Below are 26,583 nucleotides of genomic sequence, written 5' to 3'. Positions count from 1 at the left end.
AAGTAATCTGTTGAATCTGAAGTTTGGAGGCACTAAAGATTTAGCAAAGGACACCCCAGCAGCTGTGCACCACATGCAGATGAAAAACATCAAAACTGAAAGTCTACTAAAACATGAAACTGCGCAACTGTGACAACAGACATAAATGGACCAGTATAGAAACTGGGTGAGGCAGGGTTATATTGAGCTTTCGTCCCAAAAGTACTGTCAAGATTCTGCAAATCATTCGAGTTACTGATAAGAGAAGGTAAGACTGTTAGGTGTTGTGTTAAAATAAATGCCGAAGAGTTCTCTATTAAAAACAGCATAAGGAGGTGTTCTACTTTCCTCTTATGTTATGGAAAAGTGTATAGGCAGCAGGAATTTGAGTCAGGTCTCGGTATTTCTTGATGATGTCACTCCTTTCTCAGCTACACTTGAGAACCATGAGGAATGATCGCTGAAGGTCCTCCATAGGATGAAAGAATTTACTTTAAAGCTGTCGCCAGAGAAATGTCAGTTCTTCAGGACATCTGTCCAATATCTCAGCCATGTTGTATCATCAGAAGGGCTCAAAACAGATCCAGCTGCCCTCACTACCTGGCCAAGACCAGATAACATCAAGTAGCTTAAGTCTTTCCTTGGGTTCACTGGATATTACAGGAGGTTTATAAAAGACTATTCCAAGCTTGCAATACCCCTTAATCACTTAAGTGCTGGTTGCCTCCCACTGAAGAGAAAATCCAGTCTGTCTGGCAGAAACCACAAGGTTTCTACCAGTGCGGATCTCAAAAAGCCTTTTTCACGAAAAATGGACCCCAACCGCTGAAGATACTTTTAAGACATTGATTCTCAAGCTCACAACAGCTCCTGTTCTTGGGTTTGCAGATCCAAAGAACATTATATTGTGCACACCGATGCAAGCGCCCATGTTCTCGGTGCAGCCCTATATCAAGAACAGGAGAGCAAGTCATTGCCTGTGCCAGTAGGGGTCTCTCCAAGTCCGAGCAAAGGTACCCTGCACACAAGCTTGACTTCCTGTCTGTGAAGTGGGCTGTCACCCAGAACGTTTTCCGCTGTATCTATGGAGTAAAATGTACAGTGATGACAGACAATAATCCACTCACATACGTTTTAACATCTGCAAAGTTGGACGCAGTAGGGCATTGCTGGTTGGCCGTACTTTCCAGTTTTGATTTTGACATTGAGTATAGTGCTGGGAAGGACAACCAAGATGCAGATGGGCTGTTGAGACGTCCGTATCTGCATGCCTGTGATATATCTGATCAGAGTTCTAATGATGAGGAAAATGCCATTGAAGGCTTTACTGCACAGCTCTTGCGCCGCAACAAAGAGCCAGATTTTCCAACCGAGGCAGTAAAGGCAGTATGCAAGAGACATGAGTATTCCTCAACTCTTGAGGAGGAGGCAGCAGTACCATCGTCTGCACGAGTACAATGTTTGGCTATTGGAGCCTCTGCAATACCAGCAGATTTCTGTCAAACTGATGTAGCTGGGCCATGCCCCCTGCTGCAGATGTCTCTTTCCGATTGGCTACGTGAACAGAAATTAGATCTGGAGAGCTGAGAGAGTCTTGCAGAAAGCTACCAGTTAGCCATTGAGCACATTCAAAAGAGTGCTTTACGAAACAAACAAAGCTTTGACAGTAAAGTGCGGGAATCCACCCTTGCCAAGGGAAATAGAGTTGTTTTGAGGACTTGTTCAGACTCACCCTGTTGAATCAGTCTCAAAAGCTTCTCCTTCACCTTATGATGTTTCCACCGAGGTCATTGAAGAAGTGAGGAACAGGAAGTTACTTGTTGGACTATTTGACCATATCCTACATTGATAGTGCACAAAAGTTAAAAAAGTGAACTCGTCTCCTTCTGCAGTACCAGGTAATACCAGGTATTACCGGATTGCCTGACAGCAGGAGGCGCTGTGGCTTAGCTGGTCAAAGTGCCTGTCTAGTAAACAGGAGATCCTGGGTTCAAATCCCAGCAGTCCCTTCCTGTTACTATTTGAAACCATCTTCTTCACAGTGTTCAGACTCACCCTGTTGAATCAGTCTCAAAAGCTTCTCCTTCACCTTATGATGTTTCCACTGAGGTCATTGACGAAGTGAGGAACAGGAAGTTACTTGTTGGACTATTTGACCATATCTTACATTTATAGTGCACAAAAGTAAAAAAAAAGTTGAACTCGTCTCCTTCTGCAGTACCAGGTAATACCAGGTATTACCGGTTTGCCTGTCAGCAGGAGGCGCTGTGGCTCAGCTGGTCAAAGCGCCTGTCTAGTAAACAGGAGATCCTGGGTTCAAATCCCAGCAGTGCCTTCCTGTTACCATTTGAAACCATCTTCTTCACAGTGTTAATTGCATTCTTAATCTTGGAGTTGGGAAATCTTTCAAAGTCTTTGTATGTCCTCAGTTATCCACCTCACGGTACTCTTGAGAGCTTTAAAAACTTCTTTGCACCCGATCCGAGAAGCTTCTTCAGTTCTAGAACAAATGCTGGAGGGTCCCAGGCATTAAACCGCTAGTGGAGCTTCTGAGGGTTGTTCACCCAATATTGATGTCTTGGGCATGTCTAAATCTTCATTGTGTCCTCTTCTTGGAAACGAAGGAGAGAAAGCATAACGCCCAATGCTTCCCGCCATCAGCACTCATTAATGAAATGTAATGGCATTGGTAGGGAGGTAAGGCACTGCTGGGATTTGAACCCAGGATCTCCTGTTTACGAGACAGGCGCTTTGGCCAGCTAAGCCACAGCGCCTTGAGCTGTGTGCCTCTGGCTACTGTCCAACAGCTGGTGGGGAAAAATGTGACAAACCGATTCAAAACTGTGTCTGCAGAGGTTAGTTGGTTTTTCCCTTCCCTGAAGGAGGCACTGTAGCTTAGCCGGTCAAAGCACCTGTCTTGTAAACAGGAGATCCTGGGTTCAAATCCCAGCAGTGCCTGTTGAGCTATTTCAAAATAAGAAATTCTGTGTAGGCAACTTTTCCTCAATGTCAAAATAAAAGGAAGTAATCTGTTGAATCTGAAGTTTGGAGGCACTAAAGATTTAGCAAAGGACACCCCAGCAGCTGTGCACCACATGCAGATGAAAAACATCAAAACTGAAAGTCTACTAAAACATGAAACTGCGCAACTGTGACAACAGACATAAATGGACCAGTATAGAAACTGGGTGAGGCAGGGTTATATTGAGCTTTCGTCCCAAAAGTACTGTCAAGATTCTGCAAATCATTCGAGTTACTGATAAGAGAAGGTAAGACTGTTAGGTGTTGTGTTAAAATAAATGCCGAAGAGTTCTCTATTAAAAACAGCATAAGGAGGTGTTCTACTTTCCTCTTATGTTATGGAAAAGTGTATAGGCAGCAGGAATTTGAGTCAGGTCTCGGTATTTCTTGATGATGTCACTCCTTTCTCAGCTACACTTGAGAACCATGAGGAATGATCGCTGAAGGTCCTCCATAGGATGAAAGAATTTACTTTAAAGCTGTCGCCAGAGAAATGTCAGTTCTTCAGGACATCTGTCCAATATCTCAGCCATGTTGTATCATCAGAAGGGCTCAAAACAGATCCAGCTGCCCTCACTACCTGGCCAAGACCAGCTAACATCAAGTAGCTTAAGTCTTTCCTTGGGTTCACTGGATATTACAGGAGGTTTATAAAAGACTATTCCAAGCTTGCAATACCCCTTAATCACTTAAGTGCTGGTTGCCTCCCACTGAAGAGAAAATCCAGTCTGTCTGGCAGAAACCACAAGGTTTCTACCAGTGCGGATCTCAAAAAGCCTTTTTCACGAAAAATGGACCCCAACCGCTGAAGATACTTTTAAGACATTGATTCTCAAGCTCACAACAGCTCCTGTTCTTGGGTTTGCAGATCCAAAGAACATTATATTGTGCACACCGATGCAAGCGCCCATGTTCTCGGTGCAGCCCTATATCAAGAACAGGAGAGCAAGTCATTGCCTGTGCCAGTAGGGGTCTCTCCAAGTCCGAGCAAAGGTACCCTGCACACAAGCTTGACTTCCTGTCTGTGAAGTGGGCTGTCACCCAGAACGTTTTCCGCTGTATCTATGGAGTAAAATGTACAGTGATGACAGACAATAATCCACTCACATACGTTTTAACATCTGCAAAGTTGGACGCAGTAGGGCATTGCTGGTTGGCCGTACTTTCCAGTTTTGATTTTGACATTGAGTATAGTGCTGGGAAGGACAACCAAGATGCAGATGGGCTGTTGAGACGTCCGTATCTGCATGCCTGTGATATATCTGATCAGAGTTCTAATGATGAGGAAAATGCCATTGAAGGCTTTACTGCACAGCTCTTGCGCCGCAACAAAGAGCCAGATTTTCCAACCGAGGCAGTAAAGGCAGTATGCAAGAGACATGAGTATTCCTCAACTCTTGAGGAGGAGGAGGCAGCAGTACCATCGTCTGCACGAGTACAATGTTTGGCTATTGGAGCCTCTGCAATACCAGCAGATTTCTGTCAAACTGATGTAGCTGGGCCATGCCCCCTGCTGCAGATGTCTCTTTCCGATTGGCTACGTGAACAGAAATTAGATCTGGAGAGCTGAGAGAGTCTTGCAGAAAGCTACCAGTTAGCCATTGAGCACATTCAAAAGAGTGCTTTACGAAACAAACAAAGCTTTGACAGTAAAGTGCGGGAATCCACCCTTGCCAAGGGAAATAGAGTTGTTTTGAGGACTTGTTCAGACTCACCCTGTTGAATCAGTCTCAAAAGCTTCTCCTTCACCTTATGATGTTTCCACCGAGGTCATTGAAGAAGTGAGGAACAGGAAGTTACTTGTTGGACTATTTGACCATATCCTACATTGATAGTGCACAAAAGTTAAAAAAGTGAACTCGTCTCCTTCTGCAGTACCAGGTAATACCAGGTATTACCGGATTGCCTGACAGCAGGAGGCGCTGTGGCTTAGCTGGTCAAAGTGCCTGTCTAGTAAACAGGAGATCCTGGGTTCAAATCCCAGCAGTCCCTTCCTGTTACTATTTGAAACCATCTTCTTCACAGTGTTCAGACTCACCCTGTTGAATCAGTCTCAAAAGCTTCTCCTTCACCTTATGATGTTTCCACTGAGGTCATTGACGAAGTGAGGAACAGGAAGTTACTTGTTGGACTATTTCACCATATCTTACATTTATAGTGCACAAAAGTAAAAAAAAAGTTCAACTCGTCTCCTTCTGCAGTACCAGGTAATACCAGGTATTACCGGTTTGCCTGTCAGCAGGAGGCGCTGTGGCTCAGCTGGTCAAAGCGCCTGTCTAGTAAACAGGAGATCCTGGGTTCAAATCCCAGCAGTCCCTTCCTGTTACCATTTGAAACCATCTTCTTCACAGTGTTAATTGCATTCTTAATCTTGGAGTTGGGAAATCTTTCAAAGTCTTTGTATGTCCTCAGTTATCCACCTCACGGTACTCTTGAGAGCTTTAAAAACTTCTTTGCACCCGATCCGAGAAGCTTCTTCAGTTCTAGAACAAATGCTGGAGGGTCCCAGGCATTAAACCGCTAGTGGAGCTTCTGAGGGTTGTTCACCCAATATTGATGTCTTGGGCATGTCTAAATCTTCATTGTGTCCTCTTCTTGGAAACGAAGGAGAGAAAGCATAACGCCCAATGCTTCCCGCCATCAGCACTCATTAATGAAATGTAATGGCATTGGTAGGGAGGTAAGGCACTGCTGGGATTTGAACCCAGGATCTCCTGTTTACGAGACAGGCGCTTTGGCCAGCTAAGCCACAGCGCCTTGAGCTGTGTGCCTCTGGCTACTGTCCAACAGCTGGTGGGGAAAAATGTGACAAACCGATTCAAAACTGTGTCTGCAGAGGTTACTTGGTTTTTCCCTTCCCTGAAGGAGGCACTGTAGCTTAGCCGGTCAAAGCACCTGTCTTGTAAACAGGAGATCCTGGGTTCAAATCCCAGCAGTGCCTGTTGAGCTATTTCAAAATAAGAAATTCTGTGTAGGCAACTTTTCCTCAATGTCAAAATAAAAGGAAGTAATCTGTTGAATCTGAAGTTTGGAGGCACTAAAGATTTAGCAAAGGACACCCCAGCAGCTGTGCACCACATGCAGATGAAAAACATCAAAACTGAAAGTCTACTAAAACATGAAACTGCGCAACTGTGACAACAGACATAAATGGACCAGTATAGAAACTGGGTGAGGCAGGGTTATATTGAGCTTTCGTCCCAAAAGTACTGTCAAGATTCTGCAAATCATTCGAGTTACTGATAAGAGAAGGTAAGACTGTTAGGTGTTGTGTTAAAATAAATGCCGAAGAGTTCTCTATTAAAAACAGCATAAGGAGGTGTTCTACTTTCCTCTTATGTTATGGAAAAGTGTATAGGCAGCAGGAATTTGAGTCAGGTCTCGGTATTTCTTGATGATGTCACTCCTTTCTCAGCTACACTTGAGAACCATGAGGAATGATCGCTGAAGGTCCTCCATAGGATGAAAGAATTTACTTTAAAGCTGTCGCCAGAGAAATGTCAGTTCTTCAGGACATCTGTCCAATATCTCAGCCATGTTGTATCATCAGAAGGGCTCAAAACAGATCCAGCTGCCCTCACTACCTGGCCAAGACCAGCTAACATCAAGTAGCTTAAGTCTTTCCTTGGGTTCACTGGATATTACAGGAGGTTTATAAAAGACTATTCCAAGCTTGCAATACCCCTTAATCACTTAAGTGCTGGTTGCCTCCCACTGAAGAGAAAATCCAGTCTGTCTGGCAGAAACCACAAGGTTTCTACCAGTGCGGATCTCAAAAAGCCTTTTTCACGAAAAATGGACCCCAACCGCTGAAGATACTTTTAAGACATTGATTCTCAAGCTCACAACAGCTCCTGTTCTTGGGTTTGCAGATCCAAAGAACATTATATTGTGCACACCGATGCAAGCGCCCATGTTCTCGGTGCAGCCCTATATCAAGAACAGGAGAGCAAGTCATTGCCTGTGCCAGTAGGGGTCTCTCCAAGTCCGAGCAAAGGTACCCTGCACACAAGCTTGACTTCCTGTCTGTGAAGTGGGCTGTCACCCAGAACGTTTTCCGCTGTATCTATGGAGTAAAATGTACAGTGATGACAGACAATAATCCACTCACATACGTTTTAACATCTGCAAAGTTGGACGCAGTAGGGCATTGCTGGTTGGCCGTACTTTCCAGTTTTGATTTTGACATTGAGTATAGTGCTGGGAAGGACAACCAAGATGCAGATGGGCTGTTGAGACGTCCGTATCTGCATGCCTGTGATATATCTGATCAGAGTTCTAATGATGAGGAAAATGCCATTGAAGGCTTTACTGCACAGCTCTTGCGCCGCAACAAAGAGCCAGATTTTCCAACCGAGGCAGTAAAGGCAGTATGCAAGAGACATGAGTATTCCTCAACTCTTGAGGAGGAGGCAGCAGTACCATCGTCTGCACGAGTACAATGTTTGGCTATTGGAGCCTCTGCAATACCAGCAGATTTCTGTCAAACTGATGTAGCTGGGCCATGCCCCCTGCTGCAGATGTCTCTTTCCGATTGGCTACGTGAACAGAAATTAGATCTGGAGAGCTGAGAGAGTCTTGCAGAAAGCTACCAGTTAGCCATTGAGCACATTCAAAAGAGTGCTTTACGAAACAAACAAAGCTTTGACAGTAAAGTGCGGGAATCCACCCTTGCCAAGGGAAATAGAGTTGTTTTGAGGACTTGTTCAGACTCACCCTGTTGAATCAGTCTCAAAAGCTTCTCCTTCACCTTATGATGTTTCCACCGAGGTCATTGAAGAAGTGAGGAACAGGAAGTTACTTGTTGGACTATTTGACCATATCCTACATTGATAGTGCACAAAAGTTAAAAAAGTGAACTCGTCTCCTTCTGCAGTACCAGGTAATACCAGGTATTACCGGATTGCCTGACAGCAGGAGGCGCTGTGGCTTAGCTGGTCAAAGTGCCTGTCTAGTAAACAGGAGATCCTGGGTTCAAATCCCAGCAGTGCCTTCCTGTTACTATTTGAAACCATCTTCTTCACAGTGTTCAGACTCACCCTGTTGAATCAGTCTCAAAAGCTTCTCCTTCACCTTATGATGTTTCCACTGAGGTCATTGACGAAGTGAGGAACAGGAAGTTACTTGTTGGACTATTTGACCATATCTTACATTTATAGTGCACAAAAGTAAAAAAAAAGTTGAACTCGTCTCCTTCTGCAGTACCAGGTAATACCAGGTATTACCGGTTTGCCTGTCAGCAGGAGGCGCTGTGGCTCAGCTGGTCAAAGCGCCTGTCTAGTAAACAGGAGATCCTGGGTTCAAATCCCAGCAGTGCCTTCCTGTTACCATTTGAAACCATCTTCTTCACAGTGTTAATTGCATTCTTAATCTTGGAGTTGGGAAATCTTTCAAAGTCTTTGTATGTCCTCAGTTATCCACCTCACGGTACTCTTGAGAGCTTTAAAAACTTCTTTGCACCCGATCCGAGAAGCTTCTTCAGTTCTAGAACAAATGCTGGAGGGTCCCAGGCATTAAACCGCTAGTGGAGCTTCTGAGGGTTGTTCACCCAATATTGATGTCTTGGGCATGTCTAAATCTTCATTGTGTCCTCTTCTTGGAAACGAAGGAGAGAAAGCATAACGCCCAATGCTTCCCGCCATCAGCACTCATTAATGAAATGTAATGGCATTGGTAGGGAGGTAAGGCACTGCTGGGATTTGAACCCAGGATCTCCTGTTTACGAGACAGGCGCTTTGGCCAGCTAAGCCACAGCGCCTTGAGCTGTGTGCCTCTGGCTACTGTCCAACAGCTGGTGGGGAAAAATGTGACAAACCGATTCAAAACTGTGTCTGCAGAGGTTACTTGGTTTTTCCCTTCCCTGAAGGAGGCACTGTAGCTTAGCCGGTCAAAGCACCTGTCTTGTAAACAGGAGATCCTGGGTTCAAATCCCAGCAGTGCCTGTTGAGCTATTTCAAAATAAGAAATTCTGTGTAGGCAACTTTTCCTCAATGTCAAAATAAAAGGAAGTAATCTGTTGAATCTGAAGTTTGGAGGCACTAAAGATTTAGCAAAGGACACCCCAGCAGCTGTGCACCACATGCAGATGAAAAACATCAAAACTGAAAGTCTACTAAAACATGAAACTGCGCAACTGTGACAACAGACATAAATGGACCAGTATAGAAACTGGGTGAGGCAGGGTTATATTGAGCTTTCGTCCCAAAAGTACTGTCAAGATTCTGCAAATCATTCGAGTTACTGATAAGAGAAGGTAAGACTGTTAGGTGTTGTGTTAAAATAAATGCCGAAGAGTTCTCTATTAAAAACAGCATAAGGAGGTGTTCTACTTTCCTCTTATGTTATGGAAAAGTGTATAGGCAGCAGGAATTTGAGTCAGGTCTCGGTATTTCTTGATGATGTCACTCCTTTCTCAGCTACACTTGAGAACCATGAGGAATGATCGCTGAAGGTCCTCCATAGGATGAAAGAATTTACTTTAAAGCTGTCGCCAGAGAAATGTCAGTTCTTCAGGACATCTGTCCAATATCTCAGCCATGTTGTATCATCAGAAGGGCTCAAAACAGATCCAGCTGCCCTCACTACCTGGCCAAGACCAGCTAACATCAAGTAGCTTAAGTCTTTCCTTGGGTTCACTGGATATTACAGGAGGTTTATAAAAGACTATTCCAAGCTTGCAATACCCCTTAATCACTTAAGTGCTGGTTGCCTCCCACTGAAGAGAAAATCCAGTCTGTCTGGCAGAAACCACAAGGTTTCTACCAGTGCGGATCTCAAAAAGCCTTTTTCACGAAAAATGGACCCCAACCGCTGAAGATACTTTTAAGACATTGATTCTCAAGCTCACAACAGCTCCTGTTCTTGGGTTTGCAGATCCAAAGAACATTATATTGTGCACACCGATGCAAGCGCCCATGTTCTCGGTGCAGCCCTATATCAAGAACAGGAGAGCAAGTCATTGCCTGTGCCAGTAGGGGTCTCTCCAAGTCCGAGCAAAGGTACCCTGCACACAAGCTTGACTTCCTGTCTGTGAAGTGGGCTGTCACCCAGAACGTTTTCCGCTGTATCTATGGAGTAAAATGTACAGTGATGACAGACAATAATCCACTCACATACGTTTTAACATCTGCAAAGTTGGACGCAGTAGGGCATTGCTGGTTGGCCGTACTTTCCAGTTTTGATTTTGACATTGAGTATAGTGCTGGGAAGGACAACCAAGATGCAGATGGGCTGTTGAGACGTCCGTATCTGCATGCCTGTGATATATCTGATCAGAGTTCTAATGATGAGGAAAATGCCATTGAAGGCTTTACTGCACAGCTCTTGCGCCGCAACAAAGAGCCAGATTTTCCAACCGAGGCAGTAAAGGCAGTATGCAAGAGACATGAGTATTCCTCAACTCTTGAGGAGGAGGAGGCAGCAGTACCATCGTCTGCACGAGTACAATGTTTGGCTATTGGAGCCTCTGCAATACCAGCAGATTTCTGTCAAACTGATGTAGCTGGGCCATGCCCCCTGCTGCAGATGTCTCTTTCCGATTGGCTACGTGAACAGAAATTAGATCTGGAGAGCTGAGAGAGTCTTGCAGAAAGCTACCAGTTAGCCATTGAGCACATTCAAAAGAGTGCTTTACGAAACAAACAAAGCTTTGACAGTAAAGTGCGGGAATCCACCCTTGCCAAGGGAAATAGAGTTGTTTTGAGGACTTGTTCAGACTCACCCTGTTGAATCAGTCTCAAAAGCTTCTCCTTCACCTTATGATGTTTCCACCGAGGTCATTGAAGAAGTGAGGAACAGGAAGTTACTTGTTGGACTATTTGACCATATCCTACATTGATAGTGCACAAAAGTTAAAAAAGTGAACTCGTCTCCTTCTGCAGTACCAGGTAATACCAGGTATTACCGGATTGCCTGACAGCAGGAGGCGCTGTGGCTTAGCTGGTCAAAGTGCCTGTCTAGTAAACAGGAGATCCTGGGTTCAAATCCCAGCAGTGCCTTCCTGTTACTATTTGAAACCATCTTCTTCACAGTGTTCAGACTCACCCTGTTGAATCAGTCTCAAAAGCTTCTCCTTCACCTTATGATGTTTCCACTGAGGTCATTGACGAAGTGAGGAACAGGAAGTTACTTGTTGGACTATTTCACCATATCTTACATTTATAGTGCACAAAAGTAAAAAAAAAAGTTGAACTCGTCTCCTTCTGCAGTACCAGGTAATACCAGGTATTACCGGTTTGCCTGTCAGCAGGAGGCGCTGTGGCTCAGCTGGTCAAAGCGCCTGTCTAGTAAACAGGAGATCCTGGGTTCAAATCCCAGCAGTGCCTTCCTGTTACCATTTGAAACCATCTTCTTCACAGTGTTAATTGCATTCTTAATCTTGGAGTTGGGAAATCTTTCAAAGTCTTTGTATGTCCTCAGTTATCCACCTCACGGTACTCTTGAGAGCTTTAAAAACTTCTTTGCACCCGATCCGAGAAGCTTCTTCAGTTCTAGAACAAATGCTGGAGGGTCCCAGGCATTAAACCGCTAGTGGAGCTTCTGAGGGTTGTTCACCCAATATTGATGTCTTGGGCATGTCTAAATCTTCATTGTGTCCTCTTCTTGGAAACGAAGGAGAGAAAGCATAACGCCCAATGCTTCCCGCCATCAGCACTCATTAATGAAATGTAATGGCATTGGTAGGGAGGTAAGGCACTGCTGGGATTTGAACCCAGGATCTCCTGTTTACGAGACAGGCGCTTTGGCCAGCTAAGCCACAGCGCCTTGAGCTGTGTTCCTCTGGCTACTGTCCAACAGCTGGTGGGGAAAAATGTGACAAACCGATTCAAAACTGTGTCTGCAGAGGTTACTTGGTTTTTCCCTTCCCTGAAGGAGGCACTGTAGCTTAGCCGGTCAAAGCACCTGTCTTGTAAACAGGAGATCCTGGGTTCAAATCCCAGCAGTGCCTGTTGAGCTATTTCAAAATAAGAAATTCTGTGTAGGCAACTTTTCCTCAATGTCAAAATAAAAGGAAGTAATCTGTTGAATCTGAAGTTTGGAGGCACTAAAGATTTAGCAAAGGACACCCCAGCAGCTGTGCACCACATGCAGATGAAAAACATCAAAACTGAAAGTCTACTAAAACATGAAACTGCGCAACTGTGACAACAGACATAAATGGACCAGTATAGAAACTGGGTGAGGCAGGGTTATATTGAGCTTTCGTCCCAAAAGTACTGTCAAGATTCTGCAAATCATTCGAGTTACTGATAAGAGAAGGTAAGACTGTTAGGTGTTGTGTTAAAATAAATGCCGAAGAGTTCTCTATTAAAAACAGCATAAGGAGGTGTTCTACTTTCCTCTTATGTTATGGAAAAGTGTATAGGCAGCAGGAATTTGAGTCAGGTCTCGGTTTTTCTTGATGATGTCACTCCTTTCTCAGCTACACTTGAGAACCATGAGGAATGATCGCTGAAGGTCCTCCATAGGATGAAAGAATTTACTTTAAAGCTGTCGCCAGAGAAATGTCAGTTCTTCAGGACATCTGTCCAATATCTCAGCCATGTTGTATCATCAGAAGGGCTCAAAACAGATCCAGCTGCCCTCACTACCTGGCCAAGACCAGCTAACATCAAGTAGCTTAAGTCTTTCCTTGGGTTCACTGGATATTACAGGAGGTTTATAAAAGACTATTCCAAGCTTGCAATACCCCTTAATCACTTAAGTGCTGGTTGCCTCCCACTGAAGAGAAAATCCAGTCTGTCTGGCAGAAACCACAAGGTTTCTACCAGTGCGGATCTCAAAAAGCCTTTTTCACGAAAAATGGACCCCAACCGCTGAAGATACTTTTAAGACATTGATTCTCAAGCTCACAACAGCTCCTGTTCTTGGGTTTGCAGATCCAAAGAACATTATATTGTGCACACCGATGCAAGCGCCCATGTTCTCGGTGCAGCCCTATATCAAGAACAGGAGAGCAAGTCATTGCCTGTGCCAGTAGGGGTCTCTCCAAGTCCGAGCAAAGGTACCCTGCACACAAGCTTGACTTCCTGTCTGTGAAGTGGGCTGTCACCCAGAACGTTTTCCGCTGTATCTATGGAGTAAAATGTACAGTGATGACAGACAATAATCCACTCACATACGTTTTAACATCTGCAAAGTTGGACGCAGTAGGGCATTGCTGGTTGGCCGTACTTTCCAGTTTTGATTTTGACATTGAGTATAGTGCTGGGAAGGACAACCAAGATGCAGATGGGCTGTTGAGACGTCCGTATCTGCATGCCTGTGATATATCTGATCAGAGTTCTAATGATGAGGAAAATGCCATTGAAGGCTTTACTGCACAGCTCTTGCGCCGCAACAAAGAGCCAGATTTTCCAACCGAGGCAGTAAAGGCAGTATGCAAGAGACATGAGTATTCCTCAACTCTTGAGGAGGAGGCAGCAGTACCATCGTCTGCACGAGTACAATGTTTGGCTATTGGAGCCTCTGCAATACCAGCAGATTTCTGTCAAACTGATGTAGCTGGGCCATGCCCCCTGCTGCAGATGTCTCTTTCCGATTGGCTACGTGAACAGAAATTAGATCTGGAGAGCTGAGAGAGTCTTGCAGAAAGCTACCAGTTAGCCATTGAGCACATTCAAAAGAGTGCTTTACGAAACAAACAAAGCTTTGACAGTAAAGTGCGGGAATCCACCCTTGCCAAGGGAAATAGAGTTGTTTTGAGGACTTGTTCAGACTCACCCTGTTGAATCAGTCTCAAAAGCTTCTCCTTCACCTTATGATGTTTCCACCGAGGTCATTGAAGAAGTGAGGAACAGGAAGTTACTTGTTGGACTATTTGACCATATCCTACATTGATAGTGCACAAAAGTTAAAAAAGTGAACTCGTCTCCTTCTGCAGTACCAGGTAATACCAGGTATTACCGGATTGCCTGACAGCAGGAGGCGCTGTGGCTTAGCTGGTCAAAGTGCCTGTCTAGTAAACAGGAGATCCTGGGTTCAAATCCCAGCAGTGCCTTCCTGTTACTATTTGAAACCATCTTCTTCACAGTGTTCAGACTCACCCTGTTGAATCAGTCTCAAAAGCTTCTCCTTCACCTTATGATGTTTCCACTGAGGTCATTGACGAAGTGAGGAACAGGAAGTTACTTGTTGGACTATTTGACCATATCTTACATTTATAGTGCACAAAAGTAAAAAAAAAGTTGAACTCGTCTCCTTCTGCAGTACCAGGTAATACCAGGTATTACCGGTTTGCCTGTCAGCAGGAGGCGCTGTGGCTCAGCTGGTCAAAGCGCCTGTCTAGTAAACAGGAGATCCTGGGTTCAAATCCCAGCAGTGCCTTCCTGTTACCATTTGAAACCATCTTCTTCACAGTGTTAATTGCATTCTTAATCTTGGAGTTGGGAAATCTTTCAAAGTCTTTGTATGTCCTCAGTTATCCACCTCACGGTACTCTTGAGAGCTTTAAAAACTTCTTTGCACCCGATCCGAGAAGCTTCTTCAGTTCTAGAACAAATGCTGGAGGGTCCCAGGCATTAAACCGCTAGTGGAGCTTCTGAGGGTTGTTCACCCAATATTGATGTCTTGGTCATGTCTAAATCTTCATTATATCCAAATCTGGGATTTGATTCAAGGATCTCCTGTTTGTAAATTAAGTCAAAGCGCCTCCTGCTGGATGGGTGTGTCTACACAGCAAAGGACACCCTAGTAGCTCTACTCAATACATATAAAAAATATCATGAAAAAAATAATGGCAAAAACAAGAATATTAAATCAGAATGTCAAAGATGAGCTGTGGTACATGTGTCAAAGTAAAGCTCAACCCAGTAACAGATGGGAATAATGAAGTGAACTGAGGGACTGGAACCATTTCACTACATCTAAAGACTCGGGCTGAGCATTTAGGATCTGACTTAGTCTGAGCGACCCTGTGTTCACACAGTGGAGACTCACCAATCACAAAAGGTTTCCTCTTCCTGCATGCTCTGCTTCTTCATGTTTCCTGGTTCCTACTTCTCTGTGACTAAGAAGACCATCATCTCCTATATCATAGGTGTCAAACTCTGGCCCGCGGGCCAAATTTGGCCCGCAGCCTAATTACATTTGGCCCGCGAAGTCATACAAAATTACTATTAGAGCTGGCCTGCCAGTATTATACAGTGAATGTACTGCTAATACTACAATTCCCAGAATGCTCTATTGGTGTTTTGGCACGTCAGTCATGACAGGACCCATTAGCACCCTCTCCTCTGTTGACCATAGTCATAGCAACCATGCAAATACTGCCATGCTACCTATCCCAAAATGGCAAAAAGAAAGGCAGAAAACAGGAGCTTTCTGGACAGGTGGGAGAATATGATGAAAATTTGATAAATGATAAAATGATAAAATTTAATTCAGAAGGCTGCAAATATATATTTTTATTTAAGAAATGAATTCCACTGATGTGTTATTTAATTGGAATTTTGATTTTGCATGTGTGCAATATTAAGTTATATATACGTTTATATAAATTATATATATTGTTTAGTATTAAGCTTTGCTTGTTCCATATTCAGTTTTTCAGCAAAACTTGTTTGAGTCCATAAGAAAAGATTCCTTGTTATATTTGGAGGAAGATTTTTTTTCAATGAATATTAATGCTAGCCTGCAACTTTGATCCAGTTTTGTCAGTCTTCTCTGCTCAGAGTTCATTTTCAGCAGGTTAAAGTGTGTGAACGTGACGACACCAGAAGTCTGAGCAGCTGCTGAGCAGAAACAGCTCTGAGAGTGTGAACCTCTCTGCATCACTAATGGGTGTGTGAGTATTGTTGCATTGTTGTGTAAAATTAGCAACTGAATAAAGGTTACGTACAGACGCTCCGTTCCCAGGAATGTTTTCACACGCTCTGTGTGTGTGTGTGTGTGTGTGTGTGTGTGTGTGTGTGTGTGTGTGTGTGTGTGTGTGTGTGTGTGTGTGTGTGTGTGTGTGTGTCTCACTGTGGGAAATAGCTCTAAACTGTTGGCTCAGATTTGGTTTTCTTATATATCTGGATACATTTAGGACATAAACAGAGTTCTTAATTATCATAATGTATCAATAATATAACAGGTGTTTGAGTTGATCTTTTATCGACTACAGCAAAATAAAACAAAATATTCCCAATCGAGTCAAGAATTTAAAAAAGGGAAAAATATGTTAAATCAGATGTTGATGGAGATCCTCATGAACATCTGTCCTTCTCAGGTGTGAGCAGCTGTGACCCTGCAGGTAATGTCACTCTGTCAGCTACAATAACTATATATAGCTTTCCTCCACATCCCAGTATCTCCCCGCAGCTGCGGAGTGCGATGGCAAGTAAGTAAGTAAAATTTTATTTATATAGCACCTTTCAAGATAAAAATCACAAAGTGCTTCACAGAAGCAGAAACGGACATACAACCTCTAAAAAACAAAATCAACCAAAAGCAAGTTTAAACAGATGGCCTGTAAATGGTAAATGGCCTGCATTTGTATAGCGCTTTACTAGATACGTTTTTAACTGCTTTTTAAAAGACATGACTGAGTCCACAGATCTCAAACTCAAAGGGAGTGAGTTCCAGAGTCTGGGAGCCGCTGACGCTCTGTCACCTTTTGTTTTTAACCTGGTATGCTGGACAACCAGCAAGCCCTGGTCACAAGACCTCAGGGACCTGCTGGGGCGATAAGGAAGAAGATCACTGATTTACGTTGGAGCTACACCGTGCAGGGTAAGTAGTAAGTAAGTAAAATTTATTTATATAGCACTTTTTAAGACAAAAACGCTGTTACAAAGTGCTTCACATAAAGACATGTCAAACGAACAATATTAGAGGAAATATAAAAGCATATCAAACAAGCAATAGTACAATATAAATATAAAATAAGACAACATATTACCCAAATGCCTGTCTAAACAGATGAGTTTTAAGCTGTTTTTTAAAAGAGGCCACCGTGTCGATGGTGCGTAGTGAGGAGGGTAAACCGTTCCACAGTATTGGAGCCAGGGTTTGAAAAGCGTGATCCCTCTTTGTTTTCAGACGAGTCCGTGGAATAGATAGACGACCACTATCAGTGGATCTAAGAGTTCGCTTTGGAGAATAGGGTTTGAGAAGCTCCGAGATATAGATGGGGGCCTCACCTTGTAGAGACATAAACGTAAAGGTGAGGATTTTAAACTTATATCTATACCCAATCGGAAGCCAATGCAAGGATTTTAGTATAGGAGTGATATGGGAAAATTTATTGCTGTGGGTTAAAAGCCTTGCTGCAGCATTTTGAACCGCTTGGAGCCGATTTAGTGAGGGCCCTATAAGTCATGATTATAATCTTAAAATGGACCCTGAACTTGACAGGGAGCCAATGCAGCTGAATCAGCAGGGGCGTGACATGGGAGTATTTGTGATGCTTTGTCAGAAGCCTAGCAGCAGCATTCTGAACACCCTGCAGTCGTTCCAGGGAGGCATTACTTGAGCAAGTAAACAAGGAATTACAGGGAGTGCAGAATTATTAGGCAAGTTGTATTTTTGAGGAATAATTTTATTATTGAACAACAACCATGTTCTCAATGAACCCAAAACACTCATTAATATCAAAGCTGAATGTTTTTGGAAGTAGTTTTTAGTTTGTTTTTAGTTTTAGCTATTTTAGGGGGATATCTGTGTGTGCAGGTGACTATTACTGTGCATAATTATTAGGCAACTTAACAAAAAACAAATATATACCCATTTCAATGATTTATTTTTACCAGTGAAACCAATATAACATCTCCACATTCACAAATATACATTTCTGACATTCAAAAACAAAACAAAAACAAATCAGCGCCCAATATAGCCACCTTTCTTTGCAAGGACACTCAAAAGCCTGCCATCCATGGATTCTGTCAGTGTTTTGATCTGTTCACCATCAACATTGCGTGCAGCAGCAACCACAGCCTCCCAGACACTGTTCAGAGAGGTGTACTGTTTTCCCTCCTTGTAAATCTCACATTTGATGATGGACCACAGGTTCTCAATGGGGTTCAGATCAGGTGAACAAGGAGGCCATGTCATTAGTTTTTCTTCTTTTATACCCTTTCTTGCCAGCCACGCTGTGGAGTACTTGGACGCGTGTGATGGAGCATTGTCCTGCATGGAAATCATGTTTTTCTTGAAGGATGCAGACTTCTTCCTGTACCACTGCTTGAAGAAGGTGTCTTCCAGAAACTGGCAGTAGGACTGGGAGTTGAGCTTGACTCCATCCTCAACCCGAAAAGGCCCCACAAGCTCATCTTTGATGATACCAGCCCAAACCAGTACTCCACCTCCACCTTGCTGGCGTCTGAGTGGGACTGGAGCTCTCTGCCCTTTACCAATCCAGCCACGGGCCCATCCATCTGGCCCATCAAGACTCACTCTCATTTCATCAGTCCATAAAACCTTAGAAAAACCAGTCTTGAGATATTTCTTGGCCCAGTCTTGATGTTTCAGCTTGTGTGTCTTGTTCAGTGGTGGTCGTCTTTCAGCCTTTCTTACCTTGGCCATGTCTCTGAGTATTGCACACCTTGTGCTTTTGGGCACTCCAGTGATGTTGCAGCTCTGAAATATGGCCAAACTGGTGGCAAGTGGCATCTTGGCAGCTGCACGCTTGACTTTTCTCAGTTCATGGGCAGTTATTTTGCGCCTTGGTTTTTCCACACGCTTCTTGCGACCCTGTTGACTATTTTGAATGAAACGCTTGATTGTTCGATGATCACGCTTCAGAAGCTTTGCAATTTTGAGACTGCTGCATCCCTCTGCAAGATATCTCACTATTTTTGACTTTTCTGAGCCGGTCAAGTCCTTCTTTTGACCCATTTTGCCTAATAATTATGCACACCTGATATAGGGTGTTGATGTCATTAGACCACACCCCTTCTCATTACAGAGATGCACATCATCTAATATGCTTAATTGGTAGTAGGCTTTCGAGCCTATACAGCTTGGAGTAAGACAACATGCATGAAGAGGAGGATGTGGACAAAATACTCATTTGCCTAATAATTCTGCACTCCCTGTACAATAGTCTAAGCGAGATGAAACAAAAGCATGAATAATCATTTCCAATTCGGCGCATGACATAATGGGACTCAGCTTAGCAATATTTCTTAAATGGTAAAAACAAGAGCGAACCAAAGATGTAACGTGTGTGTCCAGCGTCAGAGCTGGGTCAAATGTAAAACCAAGGATCCTAATGGAGGGTTTAATATAAGAAGCAAGAGGGCCTAGATTTTTAACCACGAGTGGAGCAAATTTCTCAGGAGCAAAGACAATGACTTCCGTTTTATCAGCATTTAGTTGAAGATAATTATCAGCCAGCCAATCCCTAACAGAATCTAAGCAGGACTGCAAGATCTGAAGCTTAGAAACATCAGGTGGCCTAAAAGAGATATATAGCTGAATATTATCTGCGTAACAATAATACAAAATATCTGTAAAAGAGCTAAGAAGTTGCAGAAGAGGGAGTACGCACAACAGAAACAGTAACAGTCCCAAGACAGAGCCCTGTGGCACCCCATAGGTGAGAGAGGTGACGAAGGATCTGAACTTAGAGGAAGCCACAGAGAAAGACACATGCTGTGTGAAATGAAAAGAGTCCATGATACTAAGAAAACCTCTGGCAAAGAGGTCAGAGTCATCATCAATGTGTATGTAAAAATCCCCAATTATTAATAATCTGCACAGCTTCAAGATGGAAGATAAAAAGTCACTGAACTCCTTTAAAAATGGACTGTTGGGTCCAGGAGGACGATACACTACAGCACAGTAACACAGATCTTTGATTCCAATTTTAACCAGCTGTAGTTCAAATGATGAAAAATTTTCAACCATTAATGAATAACAGTGAAACCAATTTCAGTGCACCACAGCCAGACCTCCTCCATGACCAAAGGTCTGCGGCCGACTGAAGAAGGAGTACCCTTTTTTGTGAATATACAGGCCGAATCAGCAGTTTACAGTCTTCTATGATTCTATATTTCGTCGCTATAATCCACCAGAGTTTAAAAGTGAATTCAATAATAGGATTTGCGTGCGTAGACTGTATAGTTTCTTCTCCCAATCTTGCTTGTGGATGATATGATGAACAGTAATTTATCTCCATATGCCTCCATTTTGAGGTGCAGTCCGGTGAGCACCAGTAAACAATATATCTCAGCTGGGCTGCATAGAAGTATTCCTTGAAGTTCGGGAGGGCGAGTCCTCCTCTTTCTTTTCTTAGTTGGAGTATTTTAAATCTTACTCTTGGCTTTGTCCCTTTCCAAATAAATCTACTAACTAATTTATCCCATCTGCCAAATTGTACATCTGGTCTATGGACTGGCAATCAGTGTTGGGTAAGTTACTTTAAATTAGTAACTTAGTTACATTACTAGTTACTTCTATCAAAAGTAACTCAGTTACTTCAAGTTACTCGTTACTTTCAGAGTAACTAGTTACTAGGGAAAGCAACTTTGGTTTTACTCAGAATTCTCTTGTTAATGTGTTGCTTCCATAACTTTGCCAGTCTTCTAGCTTGCTTACTTGCCACAGTGCACTGTGCCACCTACCAATAGAAAGGATATGATAACGTGCACATTTCCACGAGAGAAATCCCACGCCTGATTCTATCCTAGCCTGCTTTTTACATCCAACACAAAAACTGCAGTCGTGGTGCTTTCGATTGTACTCAGAACTCGGAAATTCTGCCTTCTGAATAGGAAGATGTAGGTAACACCAGACTGCAGATGAGCTGCATACAGGGCTGGACTGGGACAGAAAATCAGCCCAGGCATTTTGACTAGAGACCGGCCCACCATTATAGGAAAAATCATAAAGCCTTTGAATGAAAACAAACACTGTTGTGACAGTGATGTACACTGTTCTGATGGTATATATGTATCAATCTATCAATCGTTTGTTGTAAGACTCAGATAATTATTTTTTTAAAAGCGAGACATTTTAAATGAGAATAAGAAAGTATTTCTTTGTGCTCTCCCCGTTAATGCCCTACATGGACCCCTGGCAAAACTTTGCTAGACCCGCCCCTGCACAGTTACCAGCTGTCAGCTACATAGAAAAGGATCCTGGTGTTATTTGTCTCTCAGAAACAGTTCATAACTTCAACTCATCCATGTGACCTAAAAGGTAAACCTGTTTCTCCATCACAGCTCTGATGATCCAGTAAGGACATCTCCTGGTTTCATCTTCATGTTTCCCTCTCACCACATATCCAAACCGACATCATGACCAGCAGCTTTACAGCTGTGGCTCCAGCAAACATCAGCTGATACTAGAAATTAATATTAAATCAATTCTAACAACAGCTGATCAAGCTTAAACGTGCTGCTGTTGTTTAGCGCGACATCCGCTGGTTTCCTCTTTCTGGCGCAAAGTGGACGATAAATAAACAAGAGAGCCGATCAGCTGATCACTGATCAGTTTCATGATTGAAGTAGAAACAGGAGAGGGAGGGGGGAGAATGAGAGAAGAAGAGGCAGCTGTGCAGCGTAAACACAGAGTAACTCCAGCTTTGTGTCTTTTTCATTGTAGCTGAAGTCCGGGACAAACTGTTCCTTTTCACCTCAATAAGAAACGCGCAATATTTTCTCTGAATACGAGACGATTCCGTTTTTTACGGGACGGTTGGCAACTCTAATAACTAACCTTATGAACAAAATAAAGTTCAACATCAGTAAATTAGCACCACCCAGCTGTATAGAAACTCCGTCATGCTAGCTAGCACGCAGTACGAAAAAGTCAGCATAACGAAAATAAACTCCACCTAAACTTGGTTTATATCTGACCCAGATGGACTGCAGGTCATAACTTCTTACCTGAAGTTCAGTTCACCTGACACTCGGACTGGCGGCTGCTTCGGGTCTCTCCTCTTGCCTCCCTTTTCCTTCATCCACCTGCTGGCCTCCACCACTTGCTAATGTTACTGAATCTGTGGAAGCTCCGTGACAGCCACCACACGAAGTAACGAATAACGAGCCTATCTAAATCCCAGTAGCGAGTAACGCGTTCCCGGTTTTGGCATAATAACTAGTTACTGTGCTCGTTACCACAATAATAACGTAGTTACTGTAACGCGTTACTTAATAATGCGTTAGTCCCAACACTGCTGGCAATTAAGTGAATAGGTACAGTAGTCGGGGAAGCACATTCATTTTTATTACCTCTATTCTTGAGCTGAGGTCCATGACAAGTGGAGCCCATTTACTCAAATGTTTTTGAATTGCATTGCTACTCTTTACATAATTTGCCTCGTATAATGTGCTTAATTCACTGGTTAGATAGACACCTAAATATTTGATCTTATTTGAGTTCCATTTTAGTTTATATTCATGTTGGATTGATGTCTTTTGTCAGCCTTTCGTTATCTTGTTTCATTTCTGATTTCAATGATTCGATAGCTTTTAGTAGCTCACCAGCCGAGTCACTAGCTATGATATCGGAGCTCATGTTAGCTTGTCCTGTTGCGTTGTTAGCATTTGTTTTTGGGGAGGAAGTGGCTTTGTCCTGTCCCCTTGGCATTTTGAGTTCCCTTTGCCTTATTCCTCACCAACTGCATTCGCCTTGCTCAGCTGAATTGTCTGTTAGCGAGTTTCGGTGTTTTTCTATCCAGATTGTGGGGAGCAGCCACCAAACGCGTCAACTCACTGTGCCATGACACGGAAAGTCGTCCAACAAGAACCTTTTATTTGTCATAGATCAGGCATTGAGAAGCACCATGCTCAACCTGGAATAAGTCAAACAAATACTGACACTGACCCGTTTTAGGGGACGTAGAATCTGCGAGTTCGATCCGTGACGATCATAGTATATAACCGGAAAGCCTGGATGACCACTCCTAAGGTAACACGATCTCGTAAGTCCAGGCCTTGCAAAATCCAGCAGGGACAGGGAAGACAAATTCTCCTCCGAACAAGCAGTCTGAGCACAGGTGACCAGAAATCCTCGACGTCGCTTACCCGCTAATCCTCGTCTGAAGAGCAGTCTAAATTTCAGCTGGACACCTGCTCTTTCACCTCTCCTCCTCTGTGATTTGCGTGGATCCAAAAGGGTGCTGTCAAAAATCCAGACACTGGCAACAGAGGGGGGGATGAAGCCATTGTGGGAAGAAGAGATATCCAGGTCCACCATAGAGGAGCGAATAGAGAGTAGTGTCAGACGATCGCAGACTAAGGCAGGCAATACATCAGAGATGAAAAAGGAGAGCAGGGCAGTCAGAAACAGCAGTGTAGCAGAGCGAGGGAAACTGCAGCCAGCAGCGGCAAGGCCGAACACAGGCGCCATCATACCAGAATGAGTGGCTCTATAGCCAGATTGAAGAGTAGAAGACAGTGTGGAATTAGTAAAAACTGAGGCGCTATGACACATGTATAACATATCATGTTATCCATGAAATCAATTTCTATCCAAAATTGAATTTTTCTAGGCTTTCTGTTCTACCTGTTTGGACATGGCAGGCTTGGGGTTTCTTCACCTTTTTTCTTTTACTCTCTCTTCATTTTTTTTCTTTCCTCTTTGATGGAGACGTGTCCAGACTACCTTTGCTTCCTCCAAAGGGGGCGGAGCTGTCCTTTTTTGCAACTCACCACCTTCATCTGTGCTGTGTATTTAAGGTTACAGTGTGTAAAATTTCACCACTAGATGTCAGTACATTGGAGATTGCAGTCAAGTTTTCTTACCCCTTCCAGATCAGGAGCACAATCCTCAGGTGCTATAGGACAAGTACGTTTTAGTCAGCCAAGACAGATCTGGATTCCCACCTCACCCCCAGAGTTTTACTCTAAATGTGGAAATATGTCAGGCCTCTGTTTACCTCAGCTGTAAAACTCTGTGAAAGGAGTCTGATACAAGTCAGTGAGTCAGCTCACTTATGATCGATGACAGGCATACTGATTCAATTCAATTCAAATTCTTTATTAGTTTAGCAACAGGATAAAAGTAAACAAAACAATAATATAAAATGACAATAATAGTAATCGAAAATCCCAGAGCGGTTATATGCCATTTAGGAGACAGGATGCAGTACAGATAAAAGAAATTGTTGAGCTGAGGTGAGCCGTTGAGGATATGCTGTCTTTAGTGCTGCTGATTTTGTATCGTGGTCCCCGTGTCTGCCCAGCCGACACGCTCCTCTTGGCCCACACTCCCACTCATGATTAGCTGTCATTACCTGTCCCCTATTTGCTATTTGAGGCTGAGATGCAGATCCTCTCGTCGCTGGATGGATGATTGTGCGAGACACGTTAGTGATCCTCTCAGCTCCTGTGAATCTTTGCTTAAGTGTTTTGTGACTTGTCTGTGAAGGTTCTCAGTCATCCAGGTCACTGTAGGCTAAGGAGCTTGGAAAGAAAAGCATCTGGACTTCTTTAAAGAAGTCCAGATGCTTTTCTTTCCAAGCTCCTTAGAGCTCCTTAGACTGTTTTGTGACTTGTGAGTAATTTCCCTCTCCTGTGTGATAGTTTTCCTTCGGGACCTTCCTGCTGTGCGAACGTGTGTGAGTTTGGGCGTGAAGACGAGAACGAGTGTGAGAGAGCTTCCTCTTGGACCTTTGGAACCCTGGATTTTCCCCTCACTGTATATATTCTGCGCTGGTGTTGTAAATAAACTGTGTTTGAGGCCCTGCTATCGACCGTGACATTTTTTCTCTGTTAGTCTCTGTTAGCTTCTCTTATCAGCTGTTAGCTGCTGTCAACCTCTGTTACCGTTAGTGGTGGTGGAGTGCGCGCGCGTGCGTGCGTGCGTGCGTGCGTGTGTGTTGTTATAGCATTATTAGTTACAAAGCTGCTCTAGACTAAGTGTCACGTTATCGGTCAGTTTTAGCTGATGTCAGCTCGTTGACGTTTCAGAAACAGCATCACATCTGTTACCTGTGTTTTTAGAAATATAATTTCAAAATGGGCTCATTCTGTAACCTCTGTGTGACCTCTGACCTCCTGAAGGTGATGGTGTTTCTGTCGGTAGCCTCTCTGTATATGTAGTCTCCACAATCTCTTGTTTCCATCAGAGGCGGAGCCAGACATTTGAAACACCCGGGGCTTAGCCCAAAGAGTAGTATGCATGTGGGATTTTTTTTTTTTTTTTTTTGGGGGGGGGGGGGGGGGGGGTGTAGAAATGACTGAAAGATTAATAGGCTCTGTTCAAAAAAGAATGACTTCATATAGGGAAAAATATATATCACATGTGCAGGACACCTTAAACGAGTTTTTTAATTAAGCAGCGAGGCAGAACAAGGTCAGGGCTGCATCAAGACACGAGGACTAAACCCCAATTCAACCAGACCCAGAACTGATCCAGAATTAAAACAGGACTACAACAGTTCAAAATCAGGACTACTGAGGACTTAACCAAGACAGAACCAGAATCAGAACTAGATGATAGCAGCACTAAAAATCATCATAGACCTGCACTACACTTATTTTTTAATTCTACCAAAGTCCACTATTTAGATTGAGAAAAGTTTATATAATTATTCAGCCTTGTTGTGCAAACAAGCCTGCAGAACTTAATAAATACAGAATTTGAAAAATAACAAACCTAAAAAGAAACACTAGGTACGAGATACATGAGGACCTATGATACGGTGATACTTTTGGTAAACAACCATTTGACTAACATGTGTGTCTCACCTGCTCTTGTTCATCTGTTCTGTCCTCGTTCTCCTCTCTCTCCCTCTTTGTGCTGACAATCATCAAATATACAGTTGAAACCAGATATTTACTCTTCAGATAAAAACACTTTTTTAATTGTAACATCAAATCAGACTGTTTATTTTTTTAGATTGATAAATATAAAAACATATTTGTTAACTTTAAGAGTAAAGAGAGAAACTGTCTGTATTTCTTAATTGCAAATGGCACCAAATTGTATTCAAACTTGAGCCACACTTATGGAGCTCCACAGTTCTGTTCCTGGTGTTTTGGTTGATATCTCTTGATGTTCCCATGTCACAGAAACAGGCTCTGTGTTTTGTCTTATATGCATCCACAGCTGTGCCACCAATTTACTCACATGGACTCTACTAACCTATCAGAAGCTTCTTCAGCTCAGAATGGAATCGTCTGGAGTTTTCTTATTAATTAACAATAAATTTAGTGTACATGTACTCCTAAATTTGATGAAAGTGATAAAAATAGCTCTGTCTCTCTTTATTCTGAAATTTAACTAATTCAAAATATATTTCAATATTTATCTAAAACAAAAATTTACTCTAAATTGATGTTGTACAGTAAAAATGTTTTATGTTTTCTCCCTAAAGTGTAAATATCTGGTTACAAATGTGAATATCCTGCTGTGTACTGAAATCCCTCTTGTTTTGCATAGAAATATACTGAACAACATACAAAGCATAATATATAAAATAACATTTACCTGAGTTTTTTCTTTGAAAGAAGCCTCTCATGTCCATTCTTATGTTTCAGTACATAACTGAAACCGATTTAGTCGGGAGGGTAAGAACTGAAAATATGAAATAAACACACGTAAGCTAAGACTCTCTAAAAAAAATAGCATTTGTTCGGATTTTCATTTCGCCATTTGTTGATTCACTTGAAGAGCAAGTAAAATAATATTGGTCAAGTGATCAGTTTC

At 43.0% G+C, this 26,583-nt stretch overlaps 18 non-coding genes across 18 annotated transcripts; 14 read left to right on the top strand and 4 right to left on the bottom strand.

Annotated features, from left to right (window-relative positions):
• Nucleotides 1-1,914: 1,914 nt before the first annotated feature.
• trnat-agu (transfer RNA threonine (anticodon AGU)) lies at nt 1,915-1,988 on the top strand. The gene has a single exon. It is a non-coding gene; the product is annotated as a tRNA-Thr (tRNA).
• Nucleotides 1,989-2,240: 252 nt separating this feature from the next.
• On the top strand, nt 2,241-2,314 carry trnat-agu (transfer RNA threonine (anticodon AGU)). The gene has a single exon. It is a non-coding gene; the product is annotated as a tRNA-Thr (tRNA).
• A 365-nt stretch (nt 2,315-2,679) lies between these two features.
• trnat-cgu (transfer RNA threonine (anticodon CGU)) lies at nt 2,680-2,753 on the bottom strand. Its single transcript has one exon. It is a non-coding gene; the product is annotated as a tRNA-Thr (tRNA).
• A 110-nt stretch (nt 2,754-2,863) lies between these two features.
• trnat-ugu (transfer RNA threonine (anticodon UGU)) lies at nt 2,864-2,937 on the top strand. The gene has a single exon. It is a non-coding gene; the product is annotated as a tRNA-Thr (tRNA).
• A 1,981-nt stretch (nt 2,938-4,918) lies between these two features.
• Nucleotides 4,919-4,992, top strand: trnat-agu (transfer RNA threonine (anticodon AGU)). The gene has a single exon. It is a non-coding gene; the product is annotated as a tRNA-Thr (tRNA).
• Nucleotides 4,993-5,244: 252 nt separating this feature from the next.
• Nucleotides 5,245-5,318, top strand: trnat-agu (transfer RNA threonine (anticodon AGU)). The gene has a single exon. It is a non-coding gene; the product is annotated as a tRNA-Thr (tRNA).
• Nucleotides 5,319-5,683: 365 nt separating this feature from the next.
• On the bottom strand, nt 5,684-5,757 carry trnat-cgu (transfer RNA threonine (anticodon CGU)). Its single transcript has one exon. It is a non-coding gene; the product is annotated as a tRNA-Thr (tRNA).
• A 110-nt stretch (nt 5,758-5,867) lies between these two features.
• On the top strand, nt 5,868-5,941 carry trnat-ugu (transfer RNA threonine (anticodon UGU)). The gene has a single exon. It is a non-coding gene; the product is annotated as a tRNA-Thr (tRNA).
• A 1,978-nt stretch (nt 5,942-7,919) lies between these two features.
• On the top strand, nt 7,920-7,993 carry trnat-agu (transfer RNA threonine (anticodon AGU)). Its single transcript has one exon. It is a non-coding gene; the product is annotated as a tRNA-Thr (tRNA).
• A 252-nt stretch (nt 7,994-8,245) lies between these two features.
• On the top strand, nt 8,246-8,319 carry trnat-agu (transfer RNA threonine (anticodon AGU)). Its single transcript has one exon. It is a non-coding gene; the product is annotated as a tRNA-Thr (tRNA).
• Nucleotides 8,320-8,684: 365 nt separating this feature from the next.
• On the bottom strand, nt 8,685-8,758 carry trnat-cgu (transfer RNA threonine (anticodon CGU)). Its single transcript has one exon. It is a non-coding gene; the product is annotated as a tRNA-Thr (tRNA).
• A 110-nt stretch (nt 8,759-8,868) lies between these two features.
• trnat-ugu (transfer RNA threonine (anticodon UGU)) lies at nt 8,869-8,942 on the top strand. The gene has a single exon. It is a non-coding gene; the product is annotated as a tRNA-Thr (tRNA).
• A 1,981-nt stretch (nt 8,943-10,923) lies between these two features.
• Nucleotides 10,924-10,997, top strand: trnat-agu (transfer RNA threonine (anticodon AGU)). The gene has a single exon. It is a non-coding gene; the product is annotated as a tRNA-Thr (tRNA).
• Nucleotides 10,998-11,250: 253 nt separating this feature from the next.
• Nucleotides 11,251-11,324, top strand: trnat-agu (transfer RNA threonine (anticodon AGU)). The gene has a single exon. It is a non-coding gene; the product is annotated as a tRNA-Thr (tRNA).
• A 365-nt stretch (nt 11,325-11,689) lies between these two features.
• Nucleotides 11,690-11,763, bottom strand: trnat-cgu (transfer RNA threonine (anticodon CGU)). Its single transcript has one exon. It is a non-coding gene; the product is annotated as a tRNA-Thr (tRNA).
• Nucleotides 11,764-11,873: 110 nt separating this feature from the next.
• On the top strand, nt 11,874-11,947 carry trnat-ugu (transfer RNA threonine (anticodon UGU)). Its single transcript has one exon. It is a non-coding gene; the product is annotated as a tRNA-Thr (tRNA).
• A 1,978-nt stretch (nt 11,948-13,925) lies between these two features.
• trnat-agu (transfer RNA threonine (anticodon AGU)) lies at nt 13,926-13,999 on the top strand. The gene has a single exon. It is a non-coding gene; the product is annotated as a tRNA-Thr (tRNA).
• Nucleotides 14,000-14,251: 252 nt separating this feature from the next.
• On the top strand, nt 14,252-14,325 carry trnat-agu (transfer RNA threonine (anticodon AGU)). The gene has a single exon. It is a non-coding gene; the product is annotated as a tRNA-Thr (tRNA).
• The last annotated feature ends 12,258 nt before the right edge of the window (nt 14,326-26,583 follow it).

This window comes from Rhamphochromis longiceps, linkage group LG13 (genome assembly GCF_057381845.1).
Source record: "Rhamphochromis longiceps isolate RC_006_pf linkage group LG13, R_longiceps_female_GT1.1, whole genome shotgun sequence".
Taxonomy (NCBI): Eukaryota; Metazoa; Chordata; class Actinopteri; order Cichliformes; family Cichlidae; genus Rhamphochromis; species Rhamphochromis longiceps.
This window is presented reverse-complemented; position numbering and strand designations above follow the sequence as displayed.